At 38.2% G+C, this 14,259-nt stretch overlaps 1 pseudogene; it reads right to left on the reverse strand.

The window, feature by feature from the left end:
- Window positions 1-2,174: 2,174 nt before the first annotated feature.
- Window positions 2,175-5,593, reverse strand: LOC149748814 (Y-box-binding protein 1 pseudogene; annotated as a pseudogene).
- Between the last annotated feature and the right edge of the window lie 8,666 nt (window positions 5,594-14,259).

Consider the following 14,259-nt stretch of genomic DNA (forward strand, 5'->3'; position numbering starts at 1 on the left):
TTTCAGTTATTAAAAACTCAGTCCAGGTTAAAACTCCCAGTTTGTATCTGATTCAAAGCTCTTCCTCTTCTTCAAAACCCAGGAAGATTTTGGCCTTAGGGACCCAGAAGAAGGAGCAGTGTGGTCTCTTCTTTCCCCTCTGCTCCTCCTCCACCTTCTCCTGGGTCTTGCTCTCTAGGCTTAGGGACAGGAAAGAGGGATGGGGAAGCAGGAGGCTTCTCAGCATGGCTGAGGACAAGTGGTGATGAAGAGGCATCTCCAATCTTGGCCTGGTTCAGTCTGATCCCATGTGAGGCTAGTAGATTCTACATTGAAGGTGGGGTGGTGTTTTGGAACAATGCTCAACTCAACCTGGATCTCCTCTCATATGACAGCTCACTCAGAGTGAAGGGGGCAAAGTCCTCCTTCATTCCGGGTTATGGTCCCCAACCTTCTCTGGATGGAGGTTCTCCTCACTTGTCACAGCAACTGCCTGGGCAGCCCACAGCTCCTGACCCCTCTCATTCCATGCTCCTGCAGGTGGAACAACAGGAAATGCTGTGGGCTTCCTTTGTGTTCTCCAAGGACGAGGGGATGTGGGTTCCTCCAGTTCTTCCTTCCCAGGCCTTCTGCAGTCCCCTGTCCCTCTGCTGGCATAGGCCACCTCCACAGGCCCCTCACAAAAACCTGTAGACCAGAAGTAGCCAGTTGTCTCTGTGATCACATATGTCTTCCCATGGGAAGAAAAGGGAATCTCCCCTCATCACGAATGCTGTAAGGTTGGCAGGTCTGATGCCATCTCCCCACATTCCCTGATCCTCTTTTTATATAAACCAGGGTGGAAGAATAAAGGTCAGGATTGGGTGTGGATTGAAGGTGGTAGGCCAATTCTTCAACATGTTTTCAAACCACATTGTCATTGCCAGGATGCATGGGTTCTGCTCCTGGGCAACGCTTTTTAGAATGCAGAGTTCCTCAGTGCTTCTTGTCAACTGCTTTGGTTTGGAGATTGGCCACAGTTCTGGGACAGCAGATGACACCCTCCCCCCCAAATCATCTTGTTGTAGGTGTACAACAACTCATGGTCCTCAACAGTATTTTTATAATAACTGCAGAGCCAGATTGCACATGGCTATTCCTTGTAGCAGCACTGGGTAAAAGCTAAGGGTGAGACAAGGCAATTTGGAAAATTGTCACATAAAGCAAGAGAGACAGAGCTCAGAGCCCTGTGATGTGAGAGTTGGAGTGGACAAAGGTTGGACAATGAAGAGAGTAGGCACTCTTATGCCTCCAGGAACCTTTAGGGTCAGGAGACCTCTCTGTCCAGGCTTGTCCATTGTAAGGGGGCAATCAGACATCTCATGCAAAGCAGAGAGTTGGGGAGAAGCAGGTCCCAGTGAAACCCTCTCACCCTGCTTCAATCCTCCAAATGTAAAAGTCAAGTCCAACTGAGCTGATGCTCTGGTCAGAGCCCCTCCCTGCCTACTGGCGCTGACCATAATAATCCGTATGGTCACTTCCCAGAGTCTGAGCTATTACAGGCTGACTGGGTATGTTTAAAGGTGGCCATGGGATGGGAGAGGGTGGCCAGGGGTTGTTTACAGTCCCCCAGCATCTGTGAGAAAAAGCATCTTGGATAGGGTCTCAATGAATCAATCATGGTGAGAACGGCCCTCTTCCCTCCAAGCTCTCTGGTACAGTCGATTGAAATAAGGTCCTCAATATTGCAATTACAGTCAGGGTGTTGGGTGCCTTGGGTTTCATTAGTCTTGACTTCAGCAACATTGATTTCTTGTTTAGTAATTAGCTTACCAGAGCCTCTGATGGCATAATTGCTCTATTTACATAATTAAGACATAAATCTTGAGGCTGGATCATAGCCAGGACACTAAGGACACTGGACACTAAGGGCAGCTGGTGCTTGACTTCTTGTAGCCCCAATTCCACACTCTCACCAGCTGTTGCCATTTGCTTCAGTGACTTCAATGGGCTGAGAAATTGTCCTTAGAAACACATTTTTGAAGGTTCATGCAAGGAGATAAACCTACTTAAGCTAGGCTTACAGAGAGATTGTGATGGTTTTAAAATACACTTGCAACTTCTTTGACACTTGTTCCTTCAAAGGGTGGAGTCTAACTCCCCATACCTTCAATGTGGGCCAGAGTCAGTGATGCTTTTCTAAGGAATAGAGTATGGCAGAAGTAATGGTGTGTGATTTCCAAAGTTCTTTCAAAAGCCACTGCTGCTTCTCTCTTTCTCTTTCTCTCTCTCTCTCTCTCTCTGATAGCTTGTTCTGGGGAACTCCACTGCCATGTTGTGATGATACTCAAGCAGGGTGTGGAGAGCCCACATTGGGGAAGAAACTGAGGCCACCTGTTAAGGACTGACACCAACTTGTCAGCTACATGAGTGAGCCATCTTGAAAGTATTGCTCCAGCCTCAGACAAGCCTTCAAATGTTGCAGTCCTGGCTGACATCTTGATGACCATCTCATGAGAGAGCCCAAGTGAGAACTACTCAACTAAGCCACTGACAACTTCTGAGTCACAGAAACTGTGAGGATAATAATTGTCTATTATTGTTTTAAACCATCAAGTTTTGGAGTCATTTGTTACTCACCATAAATAACTAATACAGAGGGCATTTCTCTCTCCAATGCTGTTTCTTCGGGAAAGAAATGGCCTGATGTCAAGACCAAGACAACTAAAAATGTTCATACTTTGTGACCCAGCAACTCCCCTTATAAACATTTATCTTATAAAGATGTTTAAAATGTATCTTATAAAGATGTTTAAAATGTAAAGATGCACAAACTTGCAAAATACTTGTATAAATGTGTTCATTGCAGCATCCTTTGTAATAGTGAAAACTGAAAGCAATTAACATTTCCATCAATAAAGTTCCATTAAATTGTGGAGTAAAGCTGAAAAATTCTATGTAAGCCTTAAAGAAATTGAATTAGTAGTAAAAAAATATATTTCTGAGTATAAAACTCCAAGTCCAGATGGCTTCACCAGTGAGTCTCCCAGCAATTTATGGAAGAAATACTTGAATCTTTATACAATCATGAGAAATTAAAAAATAAGTAAACACATTCCAACTTAAGCATAACCTGGATACCAAACCTGGCAGAAATATTAAAAGAACTGAAAATTATAAGCAAATTTCACTCTTGAACATAGATGCAATCATTTTCAAATAAATTTTAGAAAGAAAATCCAACGATTTATAGAAGGATATAAAACATGAGTAAGTTGGATAAAATGCAAAGCTGATTCAACATTAGAAAAATCAGTCAAGGTAATTTACCTTATTAATAGGATAAGGAGAAAAAAATATATGATTATCCCAATTGATGTGGGAAAATCTTTTGATAAAATGCAACATTCATTTATAATTTTAAGGAAGAATCACTTAGCTGAATAGAAATAGAAAGGGTGCTTTCTTTTTATTATTATTATTACTATTTGAGAGCTTTACTAACAGGTGCTTGCAGTTTATTGACATTTTTGGAAAAAAATAAGAATCAAACATTTATTACAATTTAAAACTGAGTTATATTATATATATAATATATCCAGAGAAAACTATAATTCAAAAAGATACATGCATCCCAATGTTCACAGCAGCACTATTTACAACAGCCAAGACATGGTAGGAACCTAAATGTCCGTCAACAGATGAATGGATATAGAAGATGCGGTATATTTATACAATGGAATACTACCCAGCTTTAAAAAAGAATGAAATAATGCCATTTGCAGCAACATGGATGGACCTAGAGATTGTCCTTCTAAGTGAAGTAAATCAGACCGTGAAAGAAAAATATAATATAATATCACTTATATGTGGAATCTAAAATATGATATAAATGAACTTATTTACAAAACAGAAACAGACTCACAGACATAGAAAACAAACTTATGGTTACCAAAGAAGAAAGGGGAGGGGTGTACATTAGGAGTTTGAGATTAGTAGATACATAGTACTATATATTTATAAAATAGAAAAAAATATATATATAGTACATATATATTTGTACTATATGTACTACACAGTACTATATATTTATAAAATAGAAAAAGAACAAGGTCCTACTGTATAGCTCAGGGAACTCTATTCAATATCTTGTAATAAACTATAATGGAAAAGAATATATATATATATATATATATATATATATATATATACACACACACATATATACACACACATATCTATATATCTGAATGACTTTGCCATACACCAGAAACTACCACAACATTGTAAATCAGCTATACTTCAATTTAAAAAAGTAAATTAAAAAAAGATTAAAATGAGTTCTTAAAAATCTCAACTTGACCAGATATAAAACAATTTTAAAACCTCTAAAGATATACTGAGAAAAAACAGGCTTTAAAAAAACCCACGTTTGTCGTTAAGCAGAAAGAGACATCTTTAGATAAACATAAGAAAAGCCATAAGCTGCACATTGCAGATGGTTCTAGCTATCCAGGCAACAGGCAAAGAGCAAGCACTTAAGGTCTTCTCCCATTTTCGTTCATTCTTATTGCTGGAACTTCACACTCATTTCTTCTCCTCGGATGACTAAATCTGGTAACGGTAGAGATGGTAAGCCCCATTTACTCAGCCATGGCCTGCTCGGCCTCAGAAGCAGTCAAACTCTCAGTGGCTTTTGTCTCTTTGCCACCTTGTGGTAGTGGGTTTTCTGGGCGTCTTCTGTGGAATAGACGTTGAGGTGTCTGCTGGCCTGGGGTCTCCTCTTCTTGATTTCCTTTATCTTCTTCATTGCTATCCTCTGTAGGCTGTCTTCTGCGAGAAGAGCCCCTGCAGAATCACCGTCAATAACCTGATACATGTTCTGTCTCACGGGTCTACCTTGTTCTCCTACACTCTAGTTCCCAGCACCCTCCTCCCTTCTCCCTGCACAGGACTACTGTGTGGGGTGCCCATAGGGTCTCTGTAAGGTGCCTGCGGTAGGGATGGTGCTGCTGGGCCCGGCCTTCAGGAGCCCTCTTCAATCCCTTTCTTTCCACTCTCACTCTTCTGAAAATTCTGCTGGTAATCATGTGGTGGACCCCTACCACACGTGTAGGGTCTATAAGCACTGTTTATGCTCTGCTACTGCCTTGCTCTGGAACTCCACCAGGACCTGTAACATCTGCTGCTTCTGCATCCTCTTCCCCTTCAACAACATCAAACTCCAGTCTCTCCACATCTTACACTGCAAAGGTAGTTCCTGGGATTTCCTTTCTGGCATTCTGGTGTGCAAAAACATCTTCCTGTTGATGAAACCATATCTGTTTCTTATATTGAGCTTTTTTTACTTTTCCCAAAACCCTCATTGTGATGACTTTCTTGGCGCCTCCTAGATGAGGCTGCTGGGGCCACTGCTCCCTTCACCCACTGCTCCCTTCACCCACTGCTCCAGGTGTGGGGTTTGGTATGGGCGTCACTGAGGGCCAGACTGTGCGGTGCTGGGTCTCGCCTGGCTGCTCATGGGTGTGGTGATGGTGACTGGGTCCAGCTGTAGCAGCTGTGGCTCCTCCAGAGTGTGATAGTAACTAAGATGGTGGTGGCAGTGGTGCAGCTCAGGACTCTCTGAACAGGACATCCTTCCTGATGTGGTAGAGAAAAGCTATAAAATGGCAGAAAAGAAAATGATGCCTGATATAACAATTGCAGTCTGACATTGTAGTAGAGATCCTCCCAGTACATTAAGGTAAGAAAAATAAATGCAAGGTACAAAGATCATAAATGAAGAAATAAGACTGCCACGGTTCACTGGTGAAATTATTGTGTACCTAGAAAATCTGGAAAAATCTACAGTTAAACTATTAGCATTAATAAGAAACTTTAGGGCTTCCCTGGTGGCGCATTGGTTGAGAATCTGCCTGCCAATGCAGGGGACACGGGTTCGAGCCCTGGTCTGGGAAGATCGCACATGCCACGGAGCAACTAGGCCCGTGAGCCACAACTACTGAGCCTGCACATCTGGAGCCTGTGCTCTGCAACAAGAGAGGCCACGATAGTGAGAGGCCCGTGCACCACGATGAAGAGGGGCCCCTGCTTGCCGCAACTAGAGAAAGCCCTCTCACAGAAACGAAGACCCAACACAGCCAAAAATAAATAAATTAATTAATTAATAATAAAAAAAAAGAAACTTTAGTACATTAGCTGGGTACAAAGCTAATATTTTTTTAAACAATGATATTCTTCTGTATCAGCCACTAAGAGAACATTTGTGAAACATTCTTTTTATTACAGCATCAAAAAATATCAAGTACCTAGGAATCCTGCTATCTTCCATCAAGCCAGATGTTAAAGAGTTTTGCAAAAATGTAAAACAATGTCAGCAATCTCTGTGCATTGAATCTTTGAATAAACACTGGGAGAATTAACATCTTTACGATATTGAGCCTTCTAATGAATGTGGTATATTTCTCCATCTATGTATCTTACTCAATGTCCTTCTATGAAGTTTCAGAGTTTTCCTTGTAGAAGTTTTGCCCTTCTTAAATATTTCCTATATACTTGATATTTTTTCAATGCTACACAGAATATTAAAAAGATATTTACTCAAGAATCAAGGTTTAATACAATTAGTAATTTTTCCTACTTATACAGGGCATTCTTAAAGGGAACTGGCTTTTTTTTTCAACTGTGGTACCTTGTGATGAATAATACAATGACTACTAGTGCAGCAGTGCCACTACCTTGATTCACGTTGTTTTACCACCATTGCTTTTGTACTATTGGTGCAAATGTAAACTCAGTGAGAAAAAGCAAATCATGTCTTATAAAAAGTTTTGACTTCATGAACCCCTGAAAAGGTCTTAGAGCACCCTAGGAGTAGCAGACTGCCCTGCTGTAGAAAAATGCCTGCTCGTGCGCACCAGGAAACACCTATAGGAATATTTGCAGAGAATTGTTTACAGTGGCCCCAAATTGGAGATAACCCCAAAGTCTTTCAACTGTATAATGAATAAATTATACTCATCAATAGAATACTATATAGCATTGAAAATGAAATAGCTACAGCTACCTGAAACAGTATGCAATGATACCACGCCCAAGGCAGCTAAACTGGTGGCATCTGGAGGGCACATTAGAGATCTCAGAGGTTGTGAGGAGAGAGAGTGGCCTTTATTATCCTTAGATCCAAGCAAGAGCCAAGGTTCCGGAGGAATAGATTTTCATTTCCTCAGGCCTGGGAAGAAGTTGGGTATTTTTGTGGTTTTCGGAAAAGTGGGGGGAACTTAGCCAGCAGAAGGCTGTGAACTGCTTGAAGAGAGGCTTTTTTTAAATTAATTTTTATTGGAGTATAGTTGATTTACAATGCTGTGTTAGTTTCTGCTGTACAGCAAAGTGAATCAGTTGTATGTATACATATATCCACTCTTTTTTAGATTCTTTTCCCATATAGGCCATTACAGAGTACTGAGTAGAGTTCCCTGTACTATACAGTCGGTCCTTATTAGTTACCTATTTTATATTTGTAGTGCGTATATGTCAATCACAATCTCCCTATTTATCCCAGATGTAGAAAACAAATTTATGGTTATCAAGGGAGAAAGGGGGATAAAGAGAGGCTTTAACTGCCTGCATTGTGCGATTCTAGAAAGGAGGATCTGCCTGATCCTGCTACTTCTAGTGGTCCAGGAAGGGAAATGCACAGGTGGAATTTCTCCAAGTACCTTCTGTTGGTAGACCTAAGAGCAGGGACATATTCTTCTAGAAAATCAACAGAGGGGTGATAGTTGCCAGTCCAATCATCTCTTGTTCAGAAAAGCAAAAATCATTGTATGTTCTATCACCTGTCATTCTGACACCGCTAGAAGAAACGCAAACAACCTGCTCTATATGGGGCTGAAGGGATCACAAACCATAAAAAGGCAAAGCAAAATTACAAATCACTTAAGGGAACTCTGGAATCTTAAGGCGGAATGATTAAATAGGAGGTGTAGAGCAGGCGGTTCCCACTGAAGGAGGGCTGTTGGAAGAGCATATGAGAATATTAATTTTAAAAGGTGGTGAGGACTCTCAAAAAAGATGCAGTTTCAGCACCAAGGGACTTTCAGAAGCTGAAAACAAAACAAAACCTCTATATTTAATAGATAAAATAGGTAAAACGAGAAACAAGATAGTCACAATTGAGAATCACATTGGAGATCTAGAAAATCAAGAGAAATGCCTCATAAAAGCAAGCCAAGGCACAAAACAAAACCAAAAAAGTAAAAGATAATCAAATTGGATAAAGATCCAAGAAACCTAATAAGCAAAGAATAGGATATCTGGATGGAAAGAGGGGGAACGAATGGAAAACACTGTTTCTCCTGAGTTCCAGATAGACTTGAAATTGAAGATTGAAATGACATTTAAAAAAAACTAAGTGAGAACTGATGAAAATAAACACACACCTAGAAATATCCTAGTGAAATTCCTAAATTATGATATTGAATCTTCTCAAAGGGTAAAGACAAAAATATTGAAAGCTGTCAAACAGAAAGCAGGGGGAAGGGAGAAGAAGGGAACACACACGAAAGAGAATCAGACTAACCTTGGATTTCTCATCTGCAACGCTGCAATTAGAAGGCAGCAGAATTATATCAATAGCTATATTATAGACCACTAGGGCTCATCTTGGGAGAAAGGCTGTGCAAGATTACGACAATAATGAGAACAGAATTTTGGTGTAATAGAAGTGATCAGTGTAATTCTGACTGTTAGGAATGGGAAGGTAATCAACAAGATAATCCGAAAGCATAATAAAACATCACAATTAATGAGAGGAAAAGAGAATAAGCAGAAATTAAACCAAGGAAAATATAGTGGATATCTCTTTTTTAATTGAAGTACAGTTGATTTACAATATTATACTTGTTTCAGGTGTACAACACAGTGATTCAATATTTTTATAGATTATACTCCATTTAAAATTATAAAATACTGGTTATATTCCATGCGCTATACAATATATCCTGTAGCTTACTTATTTTATGCATAGTAGTTTGTACCTCTTTATGCCCTACCCCTATCTTGGTCCTCCTCCCTTCCCTCTCCCCACTGGTAGCCACTAGCTTGTTCTCTATATCCGTGAGTCTGTTTTTGTTTTATTATATTCATTATTTGATTATTTTTTAGATTCTATATATAGGTGACACCATACAGTATTTGTCTTTCTCTGTCTGACTTACTTCAGTAAGCATATACCCTCCAGGTCCATCAGTGCTGTTGCAAATGGCAAATTTTCTTTTTTTTGTGGCTGAGTAATATTCCATTAGATAGATAGATAGATATACAGATCTAGATCTAGATCTAGATCTATCACATCTTCTTTATCCATTCCTTCAGTTGCTTCCATATCTTGGCTATTGTAAATAATGCTGCTATGAACATTGGGGTACATGTATCTTTTCGAATTAGTGTTTTTATTTTCTTCAGATATGTACCCAGGAGTGGAATTTCTGGATCATATGGTAGTTCTATTTTAGTTTTTTGAGGAACCTCAATACTGTTTTCCATGGTAGCTGAACCAACTTACATACCCAGCCATAGTGTACTAGGGTCCCCTTTTCTCCCCATCCTCATCAACATTTGTTACTTGTGGTCTTTTTAAAGATAGCCATTCTGACAGGTGTGAGGTGATATCTCATTGTGGTTTGGATTTGCATGTGCCTGATGATTAGCAAAGGTGAGCACTTTTCATCTGCCTGTTTGGCCATCTATATGTCTTCTTTGGAAAAATATCCATTCAGGTCTTCTCATACAGACTGTGTGTTTTGGAAACAAATTTTTTTTTTTTTACTTAGTATTGATTAACTCGATGTTGATATGTTACACTTAAGCTAAAAAAACAAATTCTACTTATTCTTAGACAAAATTATTCTTCTCTATAGACTTTCTCCATAGACTTCTGTATATGCTATCCCATATAAAATTGAAAAAGAAGGTTATCTTGAACTCAAGGTGGTAATAACTTGTCTCAGTATATTTTCATCGGTTGCTTCCCATCTTAATTTAGATTGATATTGATTCAGGAAGATTTTATTTAGAAACATTTTCAAACATGATGATTAATCCATATGTTTTCACTTTCTTTTTTTTTAAGTTTTCAATAGTATTTTTTTAACATCTTTGTTGGAGTATAATTGCTTTACAATGGTGTGTTAGTTTCTGCTTTATAACAAAGTGAATCAGTTATACATATACATATGTTCTCATATCTCTTCCCTCTTGCGTCTCCCTCCCTCCCACCCTCCCTATCCCACCCTCCCTATCCCACCCCTCTAGGTGCTCACAAAGCCCCGAGCTGATCTCCCTGTGCTATGCGGCTGCTTCCCACTAGCTATCTATTTTACGTTTGGTAGTGTATATACATCCATGCCACTCTCTCACTTTGTCACAGCTTACCCTTCCCCCTCCTCATATCCTCAAGTCCATTCTCCAGTAGGTCTGTGTCTTTATTCCCGTCTTGCCCCTAGGTTCTTCATGACCTTATTTTTTCTTTCTTTCTTAGATTCCATATATACGTGTTAGCATACGGTATTTGTTTTTCTCTTTCTGACTTACTTCACTCTGTATGACAGACTCTAGGTCCATCCACCTCACTACAAATAACTCAATTTCGTTTCTTTTTATGGCTGAGTAATATTCCATTGTATATATATATGCCACATCTTTATCCACTCATCTGTCGATGGACAATTTCTTACTGCCTTTAGAATTCTTTATTTATCTTTAACTTCTGCCATTTTAATTACAATATGTCTTGGGTTCATCTTGTTTGGAACTCTCTGTGGTTCCTGTATCTGGATATCTGTTTCCTTCCTCAGATTCAGGAACTTTTCAGCCATAATTTCATCAAATACATTTTCAACCCCTTTCTCTCTCTCTTTTCCTTCTGAGACACCTATAATGCAAATGTGAGTACATTTAATGTTCCAGAGATTCCTTAACCTATTCTCATTCTCTTCATTTGTTTTTCTTTTTGCTGCTCTGCTGGGTGACTTCCATTATTCTAACTTCCAGATCACTTATGCATTCTTCTGTATCTCCAGTCTGCTGTTTATTTCCTCCTAGTGTGTTTTTCATTTCAGGTATTGTATTTTTCAGCTCTGACTCATTCTTTTTCATATTTTCTAGTTCCCTGTTAAAATTATCACTGTGTTCATCTATTCTTTTCCTTAGTTCAATTAGCATTCTTATTATTAATGCTTTGAAATCTTTATCTGGTAAATTATTTATCTCTGTTTCATTAGTTGTTTTATCAGGGTCTTTTTCTTGTTCTCTCGTTTGGAACAAATTCCTCTGTGTTCTCATTTTGCTTAACTTTCTCTGTCTCTATTAAATTAGGTGAAACCATTATCTCTCCTTGTCTTGAAGGGGTGTCCTTATGTGGGAGCATCCCTATGTGGTCTATATGTGCACAGTGGCTTTAGTGGGAGAGCTGGATCTGAAGTGACCAAAGGTCACATCTTCACCCAGGGTGTGCTGGCAGTTATCACTTTGTTGGGAGGTGTGGCTGGAGATGGAGGGGCTAGAGTCAGAGTCAAGTGTGAGCCAGAGCATCTCCCTAGTGTGGAGCTGTGCTGAAGCCAGAGGTGCTTGAGTGGGTGCGCTGAGTGGGCTGGGACTCATGCTGGGGCAGTTATGAGAAACTGGCCAGATCCCTAAGCTGTTTCAGTCTCCTTCCTCCACCTCACCCCCAGAAGTAAGCAAGTATGTGTGCACTCTTCACAAGCAGAATGTAGGTTTCCTACAGCCCCTCCTGTAAGTCCCTGGTTTGCAAACAAGCCAAAGGGACTTACCTTCCTGGTGTCAGACCTGAGCGCTGGGGTGCCCATTATGTGCTTCAAACAACTCACTCATTAGGGAAAATCTCTCAGCCCATGTAATCCCCCTCCTTGCACTGTGGACACAGGTCCTGACCTGAGATATATATATATGACAGATAGATAGATAAACAGAATTAATATGCATATTAGTTCACACAATTATGGAGGCTGGGAAGTCCCACGATCTGTCATCTGCAAGCTGGAGACCCAGGAAAGCCAGTGCTAAAATTCAGTCCAAGTATGAAGGCCTGAGAACCAGGGGAACCAATGTTGTAAATTGTAGTCAGAGGGCCAGAGAAGATGAGATGAGATGTCCAGTGAATTTGGACAAAAGAGGATGGATTCTTCCCTCCTCCGCCTGTTGTTCTATTCAGGCTCTCAACAGATTGGATAATGCCCCACACTGATTCAAACACTAATCTCATTCACAAACACCCTCACAGACACACCTAGAAGTAATGTTTAATCTGAGCACTCTATGGCCAATCAAATTGACACATAAAATTAATCATCGCAGCAGCCAAATCATAAATTTTTAAGCCCCTCTAAAAATAAGAAATATTAATAAAAACAGTGGAAGGTTTTAATACAATTCTTGTAAATCTGACAAATCAAGTAGAGAAAAAGTAACAAGGATAAAAAGGATAAAACCCTAGCAATATAACAACTAACTGAAAGTAAGGTACAATTTTGTGTTTATGATTTCAGATACAATTGTTACTTTCTTAAATAATGACTACATTTAAATTATAAATAGGAAATAATTGGAAAGAAAATATTATGTATCAAAACTTATCCAATAGGGCTAAATCTACTCACAGAAATTTTAATGGTCTTAAATTTCCCCTTTTATTATTAATTAAATTAAAAATAAATCAACTAAGTACTCAACTAATAAAATTAGAGGATATGATAACAAAATAAACCAAAAATGTGTAGAAAAATAATTAATAAAGATACATGTTTAAATTAATGTAACGGAAAACAACAACAAAAAATTAGGAGAGTAAACAAAGGCAAAAGCTATTTTCTGAGAAAAAAATTATAGAAGAATCCCTGCATAGTTGATTAAAGACAAAAGAGAAAAAGCAAAAGTACACAATACTGGGGGAAAAAGAGGGATATAAATAACCACAAATATGCAATATATACAATAAATGAATATTATGTGCAACATAGTTGAAACTTTAAAGGAAACTAATTTTTCTAGACAAATAGCACCTCCAAAATTGGCCCAAAGAAAGAAAGAAAATCTGGACAGACGATAACTGTCTAAGACATTGGAAAGATAGCTAAAGATGTACCATTATAATTGACCTCATATTCAGATATGTTTATAGGCAAGTTCTATCTAACCCTTAAAAAATTGATCATTTCTATGTTAGTTAAAATATTCCAGACCATTGAAAAAGTGGAAAGCTATCTAACTTATTTCATGAATAATAAAGCTGGTTGAACTTAATAGCAAAATCTCACATAGTGCAAAATATTAAAATATTGACTAATTTTACCATAAAGAAAGATATAAAGGTTATAAACATAATAATAGCAAATAAGATATCTCAATGATACGAAAAGATTCAGTATAGCAAAACCAAGTAGGGACTATTCCAGCTATTCCAGGAATATTAATATAGGTTCAACATCAAGAAATCTATTAATTTATAACTTCAACCAATCAGAAGAGAAAAACCAAGTGGTTATAACAAGAGATTTTGAAAAGGCATTTGATAAATATTCACATCTATTCCTAATTAAAGTGCTCAGTAAAATAGGAATAAAAGGACTCAACCGAGTGTAATAAAGAATATTTTCCTGAAAGCAATAGCAAATTAGTAGTTATCTTATTGGATCTGGGGGAGGGAAAGAAATAGTCTAGAGAAGGAGCAGGTAGAGCCAACAATATTGCAGCCAACATGTTGCAGTTCTTAAGTGGGTGGTGGGTTCACAGGTATTCATTTCATTATTATGCTTTTACATATATGTCATGCATTTCACATATTATTTTCTACATAATAAGGATATCTAAAACAATAATGAACTTTATACTAAACAGTGAAATTTTAAGCTTTTTCCATTAAAATCAGGAACAGGCAGGACTATCACCAAGATTAAGTATTATTTGGGAGAGTCTAGCTAATGTCCCCCAAATTAATTAATCCATATAAAAAGTAGAAGAGCCAAAATTATCTTTATTTGAAATTGTGATGCTCTTATAGCTTGAAGGTTCAAGGGACCCTATTAAAAAAAATAAAAACTTCTATAATTGATAACCTGGTATGGTGATAGATAAAAGATAAATATATAAAACTCACTTTCTTTTTTTGTATTCAAAAATAATCAGTGAAAAATAAAAATGGAAAGAAAATCCCATTTCCAAAAGGGACAAAAACTGTAAAATATTGAGGAATACAATTTATAAGAAAAGCGTAGAAACTTTAAA

This window comes from Delphinapterus leucas, chromosome 7 (genome assembly GCF_059928025.1).
Source record: "Delphinapterus leucas isolate spDelLeu-1000000601 "Yukka" chromosome 7, BTC_Dleu_Yukka2, whole genome shotgun sequence".
Classification (NCBI taxonomy): Eukaryota; Metazoa; Chordata; class Mammalia; order Artiodactyla; family Monodontidae; genus Delphinapterus; species Delphinapterus leucas.